Source organism: Aquarana catesbeiana, linkage group LG07 (assembly GCF_042186555.1).
Source record: "Aquarana catesbeiana isolate 2022-GZ linkage group LG07, ASM4218655v1, whole genome shotgun sequence".
Taxonomy (NCBI): domain Eukaryota; kingdom Metazoa; phylum Chordata; class Amphibia; order Anura; family Ranidae; genus Aquarana; species Aquarana catesbeiana.
Window position 1 is genome coordinate 210238500 of NC_133330.1, and position 17066 is coordinate 210255565.

The following is a 17066-nucleotide window of genomic DNA, read 5'->3' on the forward strand; positions in this document are numbered from 1 at the left end:
CATATGATTAAGTACAAGTAGCCTACATTTAGCACAATTTCCAAGTGAATAGATCTTGTTGATCTAAACTGATTGTCAATTCTTAGTCTAATGGTTGTTCTCTCCAAAACGTGTCAGCGTCATTTCATTGTTTAAGTCATCACATGCACAATAGTCTGTTCAATTGTCAAAATTATTCAGGAACATAATACCATGAATACCATATATGAATCTCTTGGAACATTTGATAAAATGATTACAGCAATTGACAGTCAGGTGCAACTAGAACTTGACTAACAAAGGAGGAGTTGGAGTTGGTCTCAGATGACCAATCAAACAGTATGTTTAGTTGCCTGACAGGTGCTGTCCATGATTATGAATGCTGCCAAACATGTATATATAGAGCAGTGATGGCGAACCTTGGCACCCCAGATGTTTTGGAACTACATTTCCCATGATGCTCTGGCACTCTACAGTGTAGTGGAGCATCATGGGAAATGTAGTTCCAAAACATCTGGGGTGCCAAGGTTCGCCATCACTGATATAGAGCTTGACCATGCAGGACCAGTACAATTTCTGAACATGGAGGCACCTGGCCAAGTAAATGAACAAGGGCAACTGCCTGCTCGAGGAAGAGGAAGAAGAAGAGCAGGAAGAGTAAGGGTGCCTGGTGGTGGAATAGGGGGAAGAGGCCGTGGAGCACGAAGACACCATGCTGTCCCTGATGAAATTCAGGCCACAATTATAGACCATGTCATCAACCATGGCCTCACAATGGCGGAAGTAGGTGGCTGAGTGCAGCCTAATGTGCCTCGCTCTACAGTCTCCTCTATCATTCAAACCTTTTGCAGGGAATACAGGTATGTAGTCAGTCAGTGATGAAATTATATAATGTATAGGACAGGACACCGTGCATAGAGCAACAAATATGTTTATTTACTCATTTACGTATTCATTTAGTGTGTGTGTGTGTGTGTGTGTGATAGGCCTACAGTATTACAGTATCTTACCTCAGTAGGATGTTACGTATGATACTAACAATGACAAGAAAAATATTGTAGAAAATAAACTATGAAATCGTATGGAATAGTTTATTTTCTACAATATTGATGATACAGTTTACAGTAGTATTCCAGTCACTGCGCAGTGATGCATTAGAATTGTGGTAAAGTTACTGTAAGTAAAACAACAATACTATTACATTGGTAACTCATTCTGTACAGAATACATAAGGTATAAATTACGAATGGAGTGTTGTCCTTTGAATTCTATGTCTAGGATTGGATGACAACTTGGCACAGGTGGCCAAGGAAAACTTCTCAATGAACAACAAGAACAAGAGATCTGTAACATGGTGTTTGCAAATAATGCCATCACATTGAGACAGATCCGTACTGCAATCCTACAAGAGAATGCCATATTCCAAAATGTCAACTCTGTAAGCATCTCCACAATAGCCCGCATATTGAAGAAGCATCAGATGACAATTAAGCAAACAGGGTACCATTTTGAGAGGAACTCTGACAGTGTGAAAAAGCTGCGGTACCAGTATGTACATGTAAATCAGTCACTGGTTGTCCATCAAGATAACCTTTTTACAATTACCGTAAGCAGTGGTTCCCAAAATGTATTGGATTCAGTTCCCACTTTACCTAATTTTTGAATCCAGGTAATCCAGGTATGAAAGTATTTGATTTATGTATCTGATTTATAAACATTTTGCCTAAAAACTTCAGCTTACTGTATGATGCAATTATTATTATAATCCTTATTTTGAAGAATATAACATACAATATAGTAAGAAAAAGGGTCAAAGAGCTTCAAATACAGTAGTGCCTCCCATGTAAATCTATCTAATACTGTGGGTTTTACTGTAACATTTCAGTAAGTCTACTCCTTGATAATTTTTCCCCTCCCCTTTCTGCCAAATACCCCCTGTAGTACCTCTGCATAGGGTACATGTACCCCAGGTTTGGAACCACTGGAACACTGGCCAGTAGTATATTGAACTTGTGTAGAACATTCCTATGTAACTGTCTGTAACTGTAGTGTATGACTCTTCTGTATGACTGATTTGATGTTTTCTTTTTTTACTCTATTGTAGAGAATAATGGCATTGGAAGGAAACAAGACCTCTCACATGCTCGTGTAATTTTATTGGCCACCAGGCCACGGTGGATGTCCCAGGCCAGCGAGGGGGCAATATAACTATATGTGCTGCCATTTCTGAGAATGGTGTGGCCACTCACATCCCCAGTTTTGACCCATACAATACACAGAAGCTCCTCATCTTCTTGGACCGCCTTCATTTGGATTTGATCCCTGAAAATGAGAGAGGTCTCATAGGGCCTCACCAATAATCAACAATATATCATTGTATGGGACAACGTGAATTTCCACCATGGAAATCAGGGCCTGGTTCACTGCTCATCCAAGTATGGATATGGTGTTCCTATCACCTTAATCTCCTTTCCTCAATCCTATTGAGGAGTTTTTCTCCACTTGGAGGTGGAGAGTGTATGAACATCGGGCTCAAGATCAGAGGTCCCTGCTCCATGCAATGGACGCTGCCTGTGAGGATATTACAAGAGATCAGTGTAGGGGATGGTTGCGACATACACACCGTTTCTTCCCTCGTTGCATCGCAAGGGAGGATATACGCTGCGATGTTGACGAGAATCTGTGGCCAGACAGACAGCAGCGTGTGGATGGGCAGGAGGGTGAGGATGGTGGCCAGTGAAGAGCTGTTACAGTAGTTGTGAAACTCCAGCTTTATTTACAGCATTGTAGGCTAAATGTAATTTTCCTTGTTTTTTTGTTTGTGTGTTTATATTTCTGTATATTATGCTGTATACATTTTCTTTTTACTCTGATGTATGGAAGTTACTGTGTGTGTGAATGATAATGGTTACAATACTGTAAAGTCATTTTTCCTTGGCAGTATGTGTGATGTCAAACCTTGGAGGCTACTCTTACCCTAAAATCTTTTCTTTTTTTCAGTTTTATACACAATTGTATTCAGTTACTTAGACAAAAACAGTACAGTAACGTCTGTCAATGAAGGACTGGGCTAAGACTGAAAGGTGGACATGAGGGATATTTCAATGGTCCTCTGCCATAGAGACAAAACATCTAAACATTTTGACTTGCAGTGCTTACACAATGCCAAAGGGATGTAGCATTTTGGGGGCACTGCCTATTTGAATGAGAAAGAAATGTATTTTTGACACATGAGTGAACTGTTTTGGGAAAGATATGAGCTTTTGAAGGTGAACCATGCTGTTGTGCCGAACCATCCAGGTTATTTTGGCAAACGCACCAAGAGAGTTGAGAACGTCTGGTTTGTTTCAAGAAATGAGCCAAAGCAATTGAGAAAAATCTTTGCCATTTTGGGGGCACTGACTCTTGATATGGGAAAGGAATATGGTTTTGAAGCATGAGTGAACAGTTTTGGGAGAGATATGAGCTTTTGCACGTGAGTTATAGTGTTGTGCTGAACTGTAATACTGTTTTGCCAAATGATCTTAGAGTTTTGAGAATGTCATTTCTGTTTCAAGAAATGAGCCAAAACAATGGAGAAAAACTGTAATACAGTACCGCAGGCAGCTACAGTATTTACAAGTTAGTGTAGTGCGTCCTCTGCACGGTGTGCACCTAAAGCTACCTGAAGAAAATTAGTGGTGTTCTTCTGATCCTATTAGTACAGTACCACAGGCAGCTGTAGTATTTACAAGTTAGTGTAGTGCGTCCTCTGCACAGTGTGCACCTAAAGCTACCTGAAGAAAATTAGTGGTGTTCTTCTGATCCTATTAGTACAGTACCACAGGCAGCTGTAATATTTGCAAGTTAGTGTAGTGTGTCCTCTGCACAATGTGCACCTAAAGCTACCTGAAGAAAATTAGTGGTGTTCTTCTGATCCTATTAATACCAGAGGCAGGCAGCTGCAGTATTTACAGTTAGTGTAGTGTGTCCTCTGCACAGTGTGCACCTAAAGCTACCTGGAGACAATTGCTGTTGTTCTGCTCCTATTAATACCACAGGCAGGCAGCTACAGTATTTACAGTTAGTGCACTGTGTCCTCTGCACAGTCTGCACTAGGGTTGTCCCGATACCACTTTTTTAGGACCGAGTACAAGTACCGATACTTTTTTTCAAGTACTCGCCGATACCGATTACCGATACTTTTTTTTTAATGTCACGTGACAGTTTTTTTTTTGCTATTTTTTTTTTGGGGGGGGGGGGTGAACGTTGTACGTGTGTGTGTTTTTTTTGTTTTTTTTTACAATTTTTATTTTTTACAATAATATTTTTTTATTCTTTATTGTTTTTTTTTTTTTTTTTTTAATCAGCCCTGTTGGGGGGCTTTGGTGAGATATCAGGGGTCTTAACAGACCTCTGATATCTCCCCCTTGAGACAGAGAAAGAGACAGAGGATAGAGATTCCCCAGTCCCTTTCTCTGCAGCGTTAGCTGCACTGAGAATGAATGGAGAGAAGACAGCGGCTTCTCTCCATTCATAAACTGACACATTGTAATCACAGGAGATTACAATGTTTCAGTTATGTGAATGGACAGAGTCAGCTGACTCTATCCATACACAAAGGAAGGAGGGGGAGGACGGAGGAACTGAGGGGGAGAACGGAGGGGACAGATAAGGAGAGAGGAATGCAGGGGACAGATAAGGAGAGAGGAACAGAGGGGGAGAACGGAGGGGGACAGATAAGGATAGAGGAACGAAGGGGGAGTACGGAGGGGGACAGATAAGGAGAGAGGAATGCAGGGGACAGCGGAGAGGCACAGAGGAACAGAGGGGGCATGGAGGAGGATGCAGTGACAGTCAGCGGTGAGCGATCACCACTGTATGTCACTAAAGCTGGTGAAAGCCGCTGGGGGAGAATCTTGTAACTCCCCCACGCGCCGATCACAGCTGTCCTCTAGGTATCGGGGAAGCATCGGGAGCATTTGCCCGAGTACAAGTACTTGGGCAAATGCTCGGTATCGGTGCCGATACCGATACTAGTTTCGGTATCGGGACAACCCTAGTCTGCACCTAAAGCTATCTGAAGGAAATTAGTGGTGTTTTTCTGATCCTATTAATATCACAGGCAGGCAGCTATGGTATTTACAGTTAGTGTAGTGTGTCCTCTGCACAATGTGTACCTAAAGCTACCTGGAGACAATTGTGTTGTTCTGCTCCTATTAATACCACAGGCAGGCAGCTACAGTATTTACAATTAGTGCACTGTGTCCTCTGCACAGTATGCACCTAAAGCTCCCTGAAGAAAATGAGTGGTGTTCTTTTGATCCTATTAGTACAGTACCGCAGGCAGCTACAGTATTTACAAGTTAGTGTAGTGCGTCCTCTTCACAGTGTGCACCTAAAGCTACCTGAAAAAAATTAGTGGTGTTCTTCTGATCCTATTAGTACAGTACCACAGGCAGCTGTAGTATTTACAAGTTAGTGTAGTGCGTCCTCTGCACAGTGTGCACCTAAAGCTACCTGAAGAAAATTAGTGGTGTTCTTCTGATCCTATTAATACCACAGGCAGGCAGCTACAGTATTTACAGTTAGTGTAGTGCGTCCTCTGCACAGTGTGCACCTAAAGCTACCTGGAGACAATTGCTGTTGTTCTGCTCCTATTAATACCACAGGCAGGCAGCTACAGTATTTTTTTTTCTCGGTTTTCGAGTTGTATTTCATTGATTATGATTTGTATCTATAACTTATATAGTCTAACCCTTGTACCACTTTTTCCTTTTACGAATGGTATATTATATATAGGATTTTTGGTTACTTTGGTCATTCAATACGTGCATATAGTTTTGTTTTTCTTTGTTCCTGGCGTTTTACCACCCTTTGGGGGATATACATGTATACGTTTATATATTTTTTGCTCTTTTTTAAAATACCAGAGCACATATTGGTTATTTGTTCGATTTTTCTGATCCCCCCGTACTCAGACATATTCCTTAGTTCTATTGGGATATAGTTTAAATAAGGCTTCTGGACACTGGATTTGGGAATGGCTGCCACAGATTTCATCGGTCTCTCGATGATCTCTGGCGATTCCGTTCCGATATGCTCCAGTGTCAGCTCTATGTTATTGGTGTTTTTGGATATTTGTCTGGTATATGGTGGTTGGGCTCATGAAGAATAATATTATCTAGCATGTCTATGATGTTTAATGGTGTTTCATTGACAGGCGCATCAACATAAAATACTTTACTCTTCTATATTAGCAGAAGTTTGGATTATGTCTGTCGTGGTGACACCATTTATTTTAAACATAACAATTTATATGTTTGTTTTTCACTTTCATTATTTGTTTTTTACTTTCATTATTTGTTTTTCATTCATTTTTTTATGTATTGCTACATTGTATTATTGTTTCGTGTCTGTTTAGTTTTCCATGATTGTATTTCATGTTACCCATTTTATGAAAATTCACATATGCATATACTGTGTCTCCTTAAACTTGTTATTTTTCTTTTATATTTAATTAATTGTTTATCTGTTTGTCATTGTAATTGGGCATTCATAGGTTATCACAGCCGGTATGGATTATGAGAGGTGTGGTCTTCATTCGCTTGGCTCAGCGTTTTATCTCCAGTACCACAGGCAGCTGTAGTATTTACAAGTTAGTGTAGTGCGTCCTCTGCACAGTGTGCACCTAAAGCTACCTGAAAAAAATTAGTGGTGTTCTTCTGATCCTATTAGTAGAGTACCACAGGCAGCTGTAGTATTTATAAGTTAGTGTAGTGCGTCTTCTGCATAGTGTGCACCTAAAGCTACCTGAAGAAAATTAGTGGTGTTCTTCTGATCCTATTAATATCACAGGCAGGCAGCTACGGTATTTACAGTTGGTGTAGTGCATCCTCTGCACAGTGTGTACCTAAAGCTACCTGGAGACAATTGCTGTTGTTCTGCTCCTATTAATACCACAGGCAGGCAGCTACAGTATTTACAGTTAGTGCACTGTGTCCTCTGCACAGTATGCACCTAAAGCTCCCTGAAGAAAATTAGTGGTGTTCTTCTGATCCTATTAATACCACAGGCAGGCAGCTACAGTATTTACAGTTTGTGTAGTGCGTCCTCTGCACAGTGTGCACCTAAAGCTACCTGGAGACAATTGCTGTTGTTCTGCTCCTATTAATACCACAGGCAGGCAGCTACAGTATTTACAGTTAGTGTAGTGCGTACTCTGCACAGTGTGCACATAAAGCTACCTGGAGACAGTTGCTGTTGTTCTGCTCCTATTAATACCACAGGCAGGCAGCTACAATATTTACAGTTAGTGCACTGTGTCCTCTGCACAGTGTGCACCTCTGTGTCTAGAGGCAACAGTGCTGGTCATGGAGCCGGTGCATCCTCATCAGCACGTGGCCGTGGGACACGCTTGTCCTTTTTTTCGGCAGCTGGCCGCGTTGAGCCTCAACATGCGGAAGACTTGGTAGAGTGAATGACCAAGCCATCCTCATCCTCCTCATCCTCTCTCACCCAGGCTCAGGGTACTTTGTCTGCCAACGCGGCCTCTTCCCTTGGCTCAATGGCATCAGTCCCTTCTTTCCTAGCCCCACCATGTCTCTTGAGGAGTCCCCCGAACTGTTTGGCCACAGTGTTGGGTACATGCTCCAGGAGGATGCCCAGCGTTTTGAAGGCTCCGATGATGGTACCCAGCTAGAGGAAGGCAGTAACGTGAGCCCAGAGAGAGGGGGTGCCCTAAAAGGACAGCAATCTGGCAGTCAAGAGAGTCACGGAGCCAGGGGGACCCTAAGCGCAGGGACGGCATGACAGTGCTGGACTGCACGTCTGCCTGTCCCTGAAAGGGTTACACTTCTCCTTTTAGAGAAGGGGAGGGGCTGCAGGAAGTTTTGTGTAGGAGATGTAGGAAGGGGAAGTGATGTCAGTTTGAGTGTGGTGGTGGACGAGATTAGAAGCACACCTCACAGCTCTCCACCTTCCCCTTCCTGATACACAGCATGGCAGCGATGGAGGGTTTTGTAGAACAGCTGAGAGCGGCGGTTACCGCTAACGGCGCGGACTGGCTCCAGGAGCAGCTGCGTTTGATCACGGACGGCGGGGCGACGGTGAGCGGGGGGGGTCACCAACTCCCAGGGCAAGGCGATCACGTCCACCAGAGAGATACAGCCCTGAGGCTGATATGGGCTCATCTAGAACAGCGCAGCGGGGGATGGCAGCGGGAGAGGCCCAGACACCCATCATACAGGCCAGGCAGAGGGATGGACGAGGAGAGGCCCGGGGGAATCGGAGGAAAGTTGGAGGGACTGGGGGAAGGGTGCCCAGCAACGCACGCGGCTCTTCCCCCCCAGCCAGGCGCAAATGCTTACAGCCCCCTGAGAGGTCAGCAGGAGAGGGACGGAGGGCACGGGATGCACAAGAACGCACCGCGGCAAGTGGAGGAGGGTCACGGGCGACCGAGATGGACAGTAGTCCGCCGCAGGGTGATAGCGGGTCAGAGAGAGACGCCAGTGCCAACGTGAGGGGAGGTAATAGACGGTCGGCACGCACCCCGCGCAGCAGTAGACGCAGGAGTCCATCACCAGGGGTATCCAGCGGGCCTAGCGGTATCCAAGGGAGGAGTGGCCGTACACAGCACCGCAGGCCCTCGGCAACCACTGCATCCGCAAGTGGGGTGCAACGAGAAATCGGCAGGACGAACGAGCACGATGATCGGTCGGAAGGAGAGCTGTCCGGGTCTGACGGAGGCGACGATCAGGGACATCAAGCATCGCTGGTTCCAGGAGTGGCGGCTGTTGGGCGCGGTCCAGTGCAGCCCGGTGAGTGCGATTCTTCTAATCCTGTTACTATTCTTTTACATAATTTATTGGGACAAAATGTGCAGGGGGGTAGTTCACGGTCGGGGGGTGTAGTCAGGCCAGGGGGGGGGGAGAAGGTATCAGCTCCACCGTCAGCAGCAGCGCCTCAAACAGGGAATGAGGGGTTGCGGGAGTTGTTAACTGGCCAAAAAGAACTTGTAGCACGGGTGGAATCAGGGTCAGGAGGTGGTCCGGCGACTGCGTGGACAGCAGAGAGGAATACCCCACAGACAGGGACCACCCCATCTGTTGCGGGTGAGGTTCAGGTTTCGGCGGAGGCAGCTGTTTAAGCGGTCGTGGTGCCCCCCTCTGGCACTGCGGTGGCTACGACTTCGGGGGACCAGGTGAAGACAACTGAGAAAAAAGCTGATTCAGTTAGATTAGCAGATGCGGCAAGGAGCGAGGTATATGTCTGCTTTGAGGGCCCTTTGGGGGCTCATTTAAAAGCAGAGGTAAAGGAAAAAATATGGAAAGGCGAGTACGTGGAAATTTTCACGTTGCTGCCGCTAGAAAAATGTAATCTGGATAGGTTAAAACCGGTGGAAGGAAAAAAGGAGGATGAGGAGAAGCATAGGTATCGCTTGATCCCACGAACGTTCTCCAATTGGCTACAAGCGTTCGCCATTTTGGCGAGTGTGGTAGGTGAAAAAGTGCCAGAACATTGTTCAGCGCTGTTTGTGTACCTAGAGGCCATTAGTGAGGCCCATAGAACATACGGGGGCATGGCGTGGCTACGCTATGATGAGCAATTTCGTCAGAGGATGGCTGTGGGACCGAATCTACGCTGGGATCACAAGGACATCAGCTTGTGGATGAGGTTGATGACGGCAGCGAGGGCCCCTAGTCAGTTTTTTCAGGCAGGGGTCGGAGGTTCAGCAACCCCAGGACAACCGGCCAAAAAAAAATGGGGATATTGCTGGCAATTTAATGAGGGAACTTGCAGATTTGGAGCCAACTGTCTTTTCAAGCATTTGTGTTCCGGCTGTGGGGGATCCCATGCATTGGCTAAATGTTTCAAAAAAGGAAAAGGACGCGCTGGAGATACTTCAGGTAAGAGGGAGGACCCCGGTACGGGTGGAAAGGATGCGGCCTTTCCTCAGTAGGTACCCTGACCGAACAGCGGCCGCCACGCTGGAGGCAGGTTTTAGGGAGGGTTTTCACATTCCTTGTGCCTTGGCGGAGGTGCCGCCTGAGGCCAAAAATTTGAGGTCAGCTTTGCTGCATGCAGCAGTGGTCTCTGAAAAATTGGAAAAAGAAGTGTCATTGGGACGCTTGGAGGGTCCGTTTAAGGAAAGACCACTACAAGGGTTAGTGGTCTCTCCCTTGGGCGTGGTACCAAAGAGAGAGCCCAATAAGTTTAGACTCATACATCACCTTTCTTTCCCGAAGGGAGGGTCGGTGAATGATGCTATAGCCCCGGAAGATTGTGCGGTTACGTACACATCTTTTGACGCAGCGGTCTCATGGGTTAGGAGATATGGGCAGGGGTCATTAATGGCCAAGTCCGATATCGAATCGGCTTTTCGGCTGTTGCCAGTTCATCCCGACAGTTTCAGATGGCTAGGCTGTAAATGGGAAGGGGCCTACTATGTAGACCGATGCCTTCCAATGGGATGCTCTATATCCTGTGCTCTTTTCGAAACGTTCAGTTCGTTCTTGGAATGGGCGGTACGGGATGTGTCTGGTATCAATTCAGTCATCCATTATTTGGACGACTTCTTATGTGTGGGTTCAGCGGGTTCCAACATATGTGCAGTGCTTTTGGGTACTTTGCAGTATCTAGCGGAAAGATTTGGGGTGCCGCTAGCCCCGGAAAAAACAGAAGGTCCAACGGCGATTATCACATTTCTCGGAATAGAGATAGATTCAAGGAGGATGGAATGCAGGATTCCGCAGGACAAACTGTCGAAGTTGAAAGAGGAAGTTCGAGGGACCATTGGAGTTAGGAAATTGCAACTTCGCCAACTCCAATCTTTGCTAGGTAAGCTAAACTTCGCTTGCCGAATCATCCCTATGGGACGAATTTTCTGCAGGCGGCTGTCAGCCGCCACTGCAGGGATCCGGGCGCCGACACACTTCGTGAGTCTGACTGGAGATCACAGGGAGGACTTACGGGTGTGGCAGGTATTCTTGGAGTCTTTCAATGGAAGGGCTTTATGGATGTCAGGGCCGGTCAGCAACTGGGACCTAGAGTTGTTTACTGACGCCGCTGGGTCAATGGGGTTTGGTGCTTTTTGTAAGGGCCACTGGTGTGCGGCTATGTGGCCGGCGGCTTGGCGGGAGGCTGGGTTCTTAAAGAACCTGGTACTTTTGGAGCTGTTCCCCATTGTGGTGGCCATGGAGCTATGGGGCGAGTTGTTGCGAAACCTGAAGGTTCGCTTCAATTGTGACAATCTGGGGGTGGTGCAAGTGGTTAATCGGCTGACTGCGGCATCAGTGCCGGTGGTCAGGCTTTTGCGCCATCTAGTACTTCGTTGTTTACAACTGAATGTGTTCATTTATGCCGTGCATCTACCAGGGTCGGAGAACACCTTGGCTGACGCTTTGTCTCGTTTTCAGTGGGACAGGTTCTGGAGGTTGGCACCAGAGGCAGATCATCAGGGGGTCCCCTGTCCCAGCTGGATATGGAACATTGCCTTGGAACAGCAACAAAATGGATTCAGCGATCCGTAAGTATGGCTACATGGAATGCCTACTCTAAGGTATGGAAGGAGTGGTTCGCCTTTCTGCAGGACTTGGGCATGGGATCAGATGATCCGGACGTGGACAAGGCAGTGCTGTATTTTATAATTAGGGACTTTGAAAAAGGTATCTCGGCAGCTGCCATCAATCGTGAATTGGCAGGTTTGGCCTTCCTTTTTAAGTGGCAAGGGAGTCGGGACCATACGAAGGAATTTTGGTTACGGCAAGCAGTCAAGGGATATAGAAAAGCTTATAAACAGAGGGACGGGAGGCGCCCTGTCTCTTTTGAAATGCTTAAGCAGTTGATGCTTAGTTTGGAAAGGGTCAGCAGATCCGAGTACGAATGCGCATTATTCAAAGCAGCGTTCGCGCTGGCCTTTTTTGGGGCGCTGAGGATAAGTGAGTTGGTGAGCCCGTCAAAGACGGTTCCGGGCGGGCTTTTCCACGGGGAGGTTGAAGTATGGGAAGATAGAGTCCGCATATGGATTCATAGGTCAAAAACGGATCAAGCAGGGAGAGGAAAATATCTGGAGTTTGGGAAGATTGCAGAGCATGACATATGCCCGGTTAGGCTTGTGGGAGCTTTCATGACGGTTAGGCCTGCCGTTACTGGCCCCTTCTTGATACATGTGGACGGTTTGTGCCTTTCAAAATGCCAGTTTGTAACAGTTTTTAGGAAATGCGTGGCCAGGGTGGGATGTGACCCTTTACAATTCTCATCACATTCTTTTAGGATTGGGGCGGCCACAGAGGCGGCTAGGGTAGGTTTGAGTCAGGAGGTGATTAGACGTATTGGCAGATGGGATTCGGATAGATTCAAACTGTATGTCTGCCCTAACATGGTTCAAATGTAATGTTAGCTGGGGTTGTTTGATGAGTGGGGTGTTGGGTTTAAAGTTCATGAGGTTGTATTATCTAATTTGTCTACAGGTCCAGATGCGTGTCTGGTTTGGATACTCGGTCACTCCTACGTGTTTTGGGGGGCCAAGAGAGCGGACGTTCGGCCGAACGGCAGACAGCTTCGCATCCCCAGACAAGAGGCCCTCATCAGGTGGATTGGGGTTCCGGGCATGCAGTGGAATAGGGTATTGGGGGAAGTGCATAGATTCTCTCGCCTGGACAGGGCCCCTGATGTATTGTTATTACACGTGGGTGGAAATTACATGGGAGCTAGATCCATGAGGGACCTTATCAGGGACATCAAGTGTGATTTCCTGCGTTTAAAAGCTGCTTATCCCAAGATGGTATTAGTGTGGTCTGACATGGTAGGCAGGCTATCTTGGCGCTGGGCCCTATCAGATAAAAAAGTGAATAGGGCCAGGATAAAGGTTAATAAAGAAGTGAGCCGGTTTTTTATAAGGAATGGGGGCTTAGCCATTCGTCACAGGGAGTTGGAGGTTGACACATGGCGTTATTTGCGCAGCGATGGTGTACATCTCAATGAGGTGGGCACGGACCTATGGTCTTTAGGCTTGCAAGAAGGCATACAGAGAGGGCTTAGTGTGTGGAGGTGCTCGTAAGGGTAAGGGGTTACCCCTTTCGTGCTGTGGCAGTAGTTGTTTGTTCCTTGAATAGGATAAGTTCTGTTACAAGTTGTAACATGTGTACCCATCCAAGGATGGGGGGTTGTTTGATTGTACCCATCCAGATGATGGGAGTTTTGCTGGTACCCATACATGGAAGGATGGGGATTGTAGTTGGTACCTTCAGGCCCTAAGGGTTAACCTGCAGGAGTTAAAATGCCAGGTCACTGGGGTATGTTGTTATAATGCCGTGTCCGGGGTTTCCGACTGGCAGGTTTTAAATTAACGAGGTTGTACCAGTGACCTAGGTCATAGTCATAGTTCTTACTGAGTAAGTTACCTTAACATGTTATTTAAGGAAATACAGTTATTTATATATTTATGTTAAATTATATGTTTTAAATAAAAGGCCACAAGGCCATTTTACTCCAGAAACTAGTCCGAGTCATCCCTGATGTTTTTGGAGGGAGGGTATGTACGGGTAGGATGGTATTAAGCATATGGGCTTAAGTCCTACAATGTCAAGAGAGTCACGGAGCCAGGGGGACCCTAAGCGCAGGGACGGCATGACAGTGCTGGACTGCACATCTGCCTGTCCCTGAAAGGGTTACACTTCTCCTTTTAGAGAAGGGGAGGGGCTGCAGGAAGTTTTGTGTAGGAGATGTAGGAAGGGGAAGTGATGTCAGTTTGAGTGTGGTGGTGGACGAGATTCCCACCCACCCTCCCAATGGTTGGCAGTAGTTGTTTGTTCCTTGAATAGGATAAGTTCTGTTACAAGTTGTAACATGTGTACCCATCCAAGGATGGGGGTTTGTTTGATTGTACCCATCCAGATGATGGGAGTTTTGCTGGTACCCATACATGGAAGGATGGGGATTGTAGTTGGTACCTTCAGGCCCTAAGGGTTAACCTGCAGGAGTTAAAATGGCAGGTCACTGGGGTATGTTGTTATAATGCCGTGTCCGGGGTTTCCGACTGGCAGGTTTTAAATTAACGAGGTTGTACCAGTGACCTAGGTCATAGTCATAGTTCTTACTGAGTAAGTTACCTTAACATGTTATTTAAGGAAATACAGTTATTTATATATTTATGTTAAATTATATGTTTTAAATAAAAGGCCGCAAGGCCATTTTACTCCAGAAACTAGTCCGAGTCATCCCTGATGTTTTTGGAGGGAGGGTATGTACGGGTAGGATGGTATTAAGCATATGGGCTTAAGTCCTACAATGTCATGTTCCCCCAGCTGCAGCATACTGCCAGCTTTGCTCCAGTGATAAGGAGGGAGGGGATGATGATGTCACTGACTCCACGTGGGTGCCTGATAGCAGAGAGGAGGAGGAGGAGGAGGCACATCACCAACGAGGCAGGATTCCCTCCAGGGGCCAGCTTAAGGGCAGCACACCGACTGAATCACACCGCAGAGCTCCGCATGTACAGGGCGCTGCTGTCTTTGTGCGTTATTCCAAAAGTTCTTTGGTGTGAGCCTTTTTTGAGATGAGTGCATCAGATCCCACCGCTGCTATTTGCAACATATGTCTCTAGCCTATCTCTCGTGACCAAAACATCTCCCGCTTAGGCACCACATGCTTGACCAGACATATGTTGACCTGCCATGCAGTTCGTTGGCAAGCGTACCTAAAAGACCCACACCAAAGAACAAAGAGGACCTCTCCTTGCTCCTCAGCAGCTGAGATCTCCAACCCCACTATACCTTCAGTCCTCTCTGAGACCTGCACTGAGAGGAATGAAGGTGTAGAATTAGGTGTGTCACAGCCAAGTACTTGGGGGCAATCTGCTATCGGTACACCGACGTCAGATTCGACCACGCAAATTTCCCTGCCCCAGCTGCTGCACCGCCGAAAGAAGTTTGCTCCCAGCCATCCACATGCCCAGCGGTTGAATGCTAGCTTGGCTAAATTGCTAGCACTTCAACTGCTGCCTTTTCAGTTGGTAGACTCTGCCCCCTTCTGTGAGTTTGTGGAATGTGCGGTTCCTCAGTGGCAGGTTCCCAAACGCCACTTTTTCTCACAGAAGGCGATTCTGGCTCTCTACCGGCATGTGGAAGGCAATGTCTTGGCCTCGCTGGACAGGGCAGTCAGCAGTAAGGTGCATATTACCGCTGACTCATGGTCCAGCAGGCATGGACAGGGATATTACCTATCTTTCACCGCCCACTGGGTGACTCTTCTGGCAGCTGGGAAGGATGCAGGACAGGGTGCAGTAGTGTTGGAGGTTGTTCTGCCACCACGTCTCCAAAATACTACTAGTGGTGATTCTGTCACACCTCTCTCCTCCACCCCTCCTCTTCTTCTTCCTCCATGGCCTCTTCCTGTGCTGATTTGACTTTGGAACCAGCGGTGCTCCGTAGGCTTTCAAGGGGCTACGCAAGCACGCAGGCCAAAAGATGCCATGCAGTGCTTGAGCTGGTGTGCTTGGGGGACAGGAGCCACACTGGGGCAGAGATTCTGTTAGCTTTGCAGGGGCAGGTTCAGAGGTGGTTGACGCCACGCCAGCTTAAGGCAGGTATGGTGGTTTGCGACAATGGCACCAACCTCCTCTCCGCCCTCCGACAGGGACAACTGACCCATGTGCCCTGTTTGGCTCACGTCCTTAACTTGGTGGTGCAGCGGTTCTTGGGCAGGTACCCTGGCTTACAGGATGTCCTGAGGCAGGCCAGGAAAGTCTGTGTGCATTTCTGCAGGTCATATAATGCCAGTGCTCGGCTGGCTGACCTCCAAAAGGAATTTAACCTGCCCAAGAACTGCCTAATCTGTGACATGCCCACCAGGTGGAACTCAACGTTGGCCATGCTGCAGCGGCTGCACATGCAGCAGAGGGCCATCAATGAGTACCTGTGCGACTATGGCACCAGGACAGGGTCAGGGGAGCTTGTTTTTTTTCCCACACCAGTGGGCCATGATCAGAGATGCATGCACTGTCCTGTCTCCATTTGAGGAGGCCACGAGGATGGTGAGCAGTGACAGTGCATGCATCAGTGACACTGTCCCCCTTGTCCATCTGTTAGAGCACACACTGCATGGAATAATGGACAGGGCACTTGAGGCAGAACAGAGGCAGGAAGAGGAGGACTTCCTTAGCTCTCCAGTCCCCCTTTATCCATAAATGTAATAAAAGAGAGATGGTTGGACTATATCAGGAAAACAACTCAAGCAGTTTTTCCATCCCTGATTATAGTATAACTTGTATAGAGAAGAAGAGGGGGGGGGGGGGGGGGAAACGGGCAAACCCCCTCCTCAAATTGATGGGACTTTAGAGGAAAAGACTGAGTTGCGTAGGTGAAAGTCAAACAAGCTTGATAAAATTTAACATTATTTATTGAAATATGATAAAAGATAGTATTGTCAATACATATACAAACATATGACCATCCAGTAGTAGAATCCAGAATTCGTACGTGACTAAAGCCAACATGTTTCGCAAAAGAATTTTCGCTTCATCAGGGCTAGACACGATGCAATTGATTCATTTAAACTACTGTTACAATTTCAAAGGAATAAGGCTATTACCACCATTCATTAGACATCAACCGCTGAACCAACCAATACGGACTGTCTCTGGGTGCCAGATCCCAGGCAGACAATACCAGTAGGAGGCCTGGACCACACATTCAGGGCACTATAGGCTGATAACCCGTACCCTAAGTGTAGAGAGTAGAGGGAGGGGGGCTGTAATGGCTCCTAATTACAGGATCGGGTGTCCACCGTTTGCGATGGATGGCCGCAGGATGCGTACGAATGCGTCACGTACGAATTCTGGATTCTACTACTGGATGGTCATATGTTTGTATATGTATTGACATACTATCTTTTATCATATTTCAATAAATATTGTTAAATTTTATCAAGCTTGTTTGACTTTCACCTACGCAACTCAGTCTTTTCCTCTAAAGTCCCATCAATTTGAGGAGGGGGTTTGCCCGTTTTTTCCTCCCCCCCCCCCTCTTCTTCTCTATACAAGTTCCCCCTTTATCCAGACAGTGTTCCTGCGTGCCCTCCGATCACACAGGAAGAGGACGAGGAGAAGG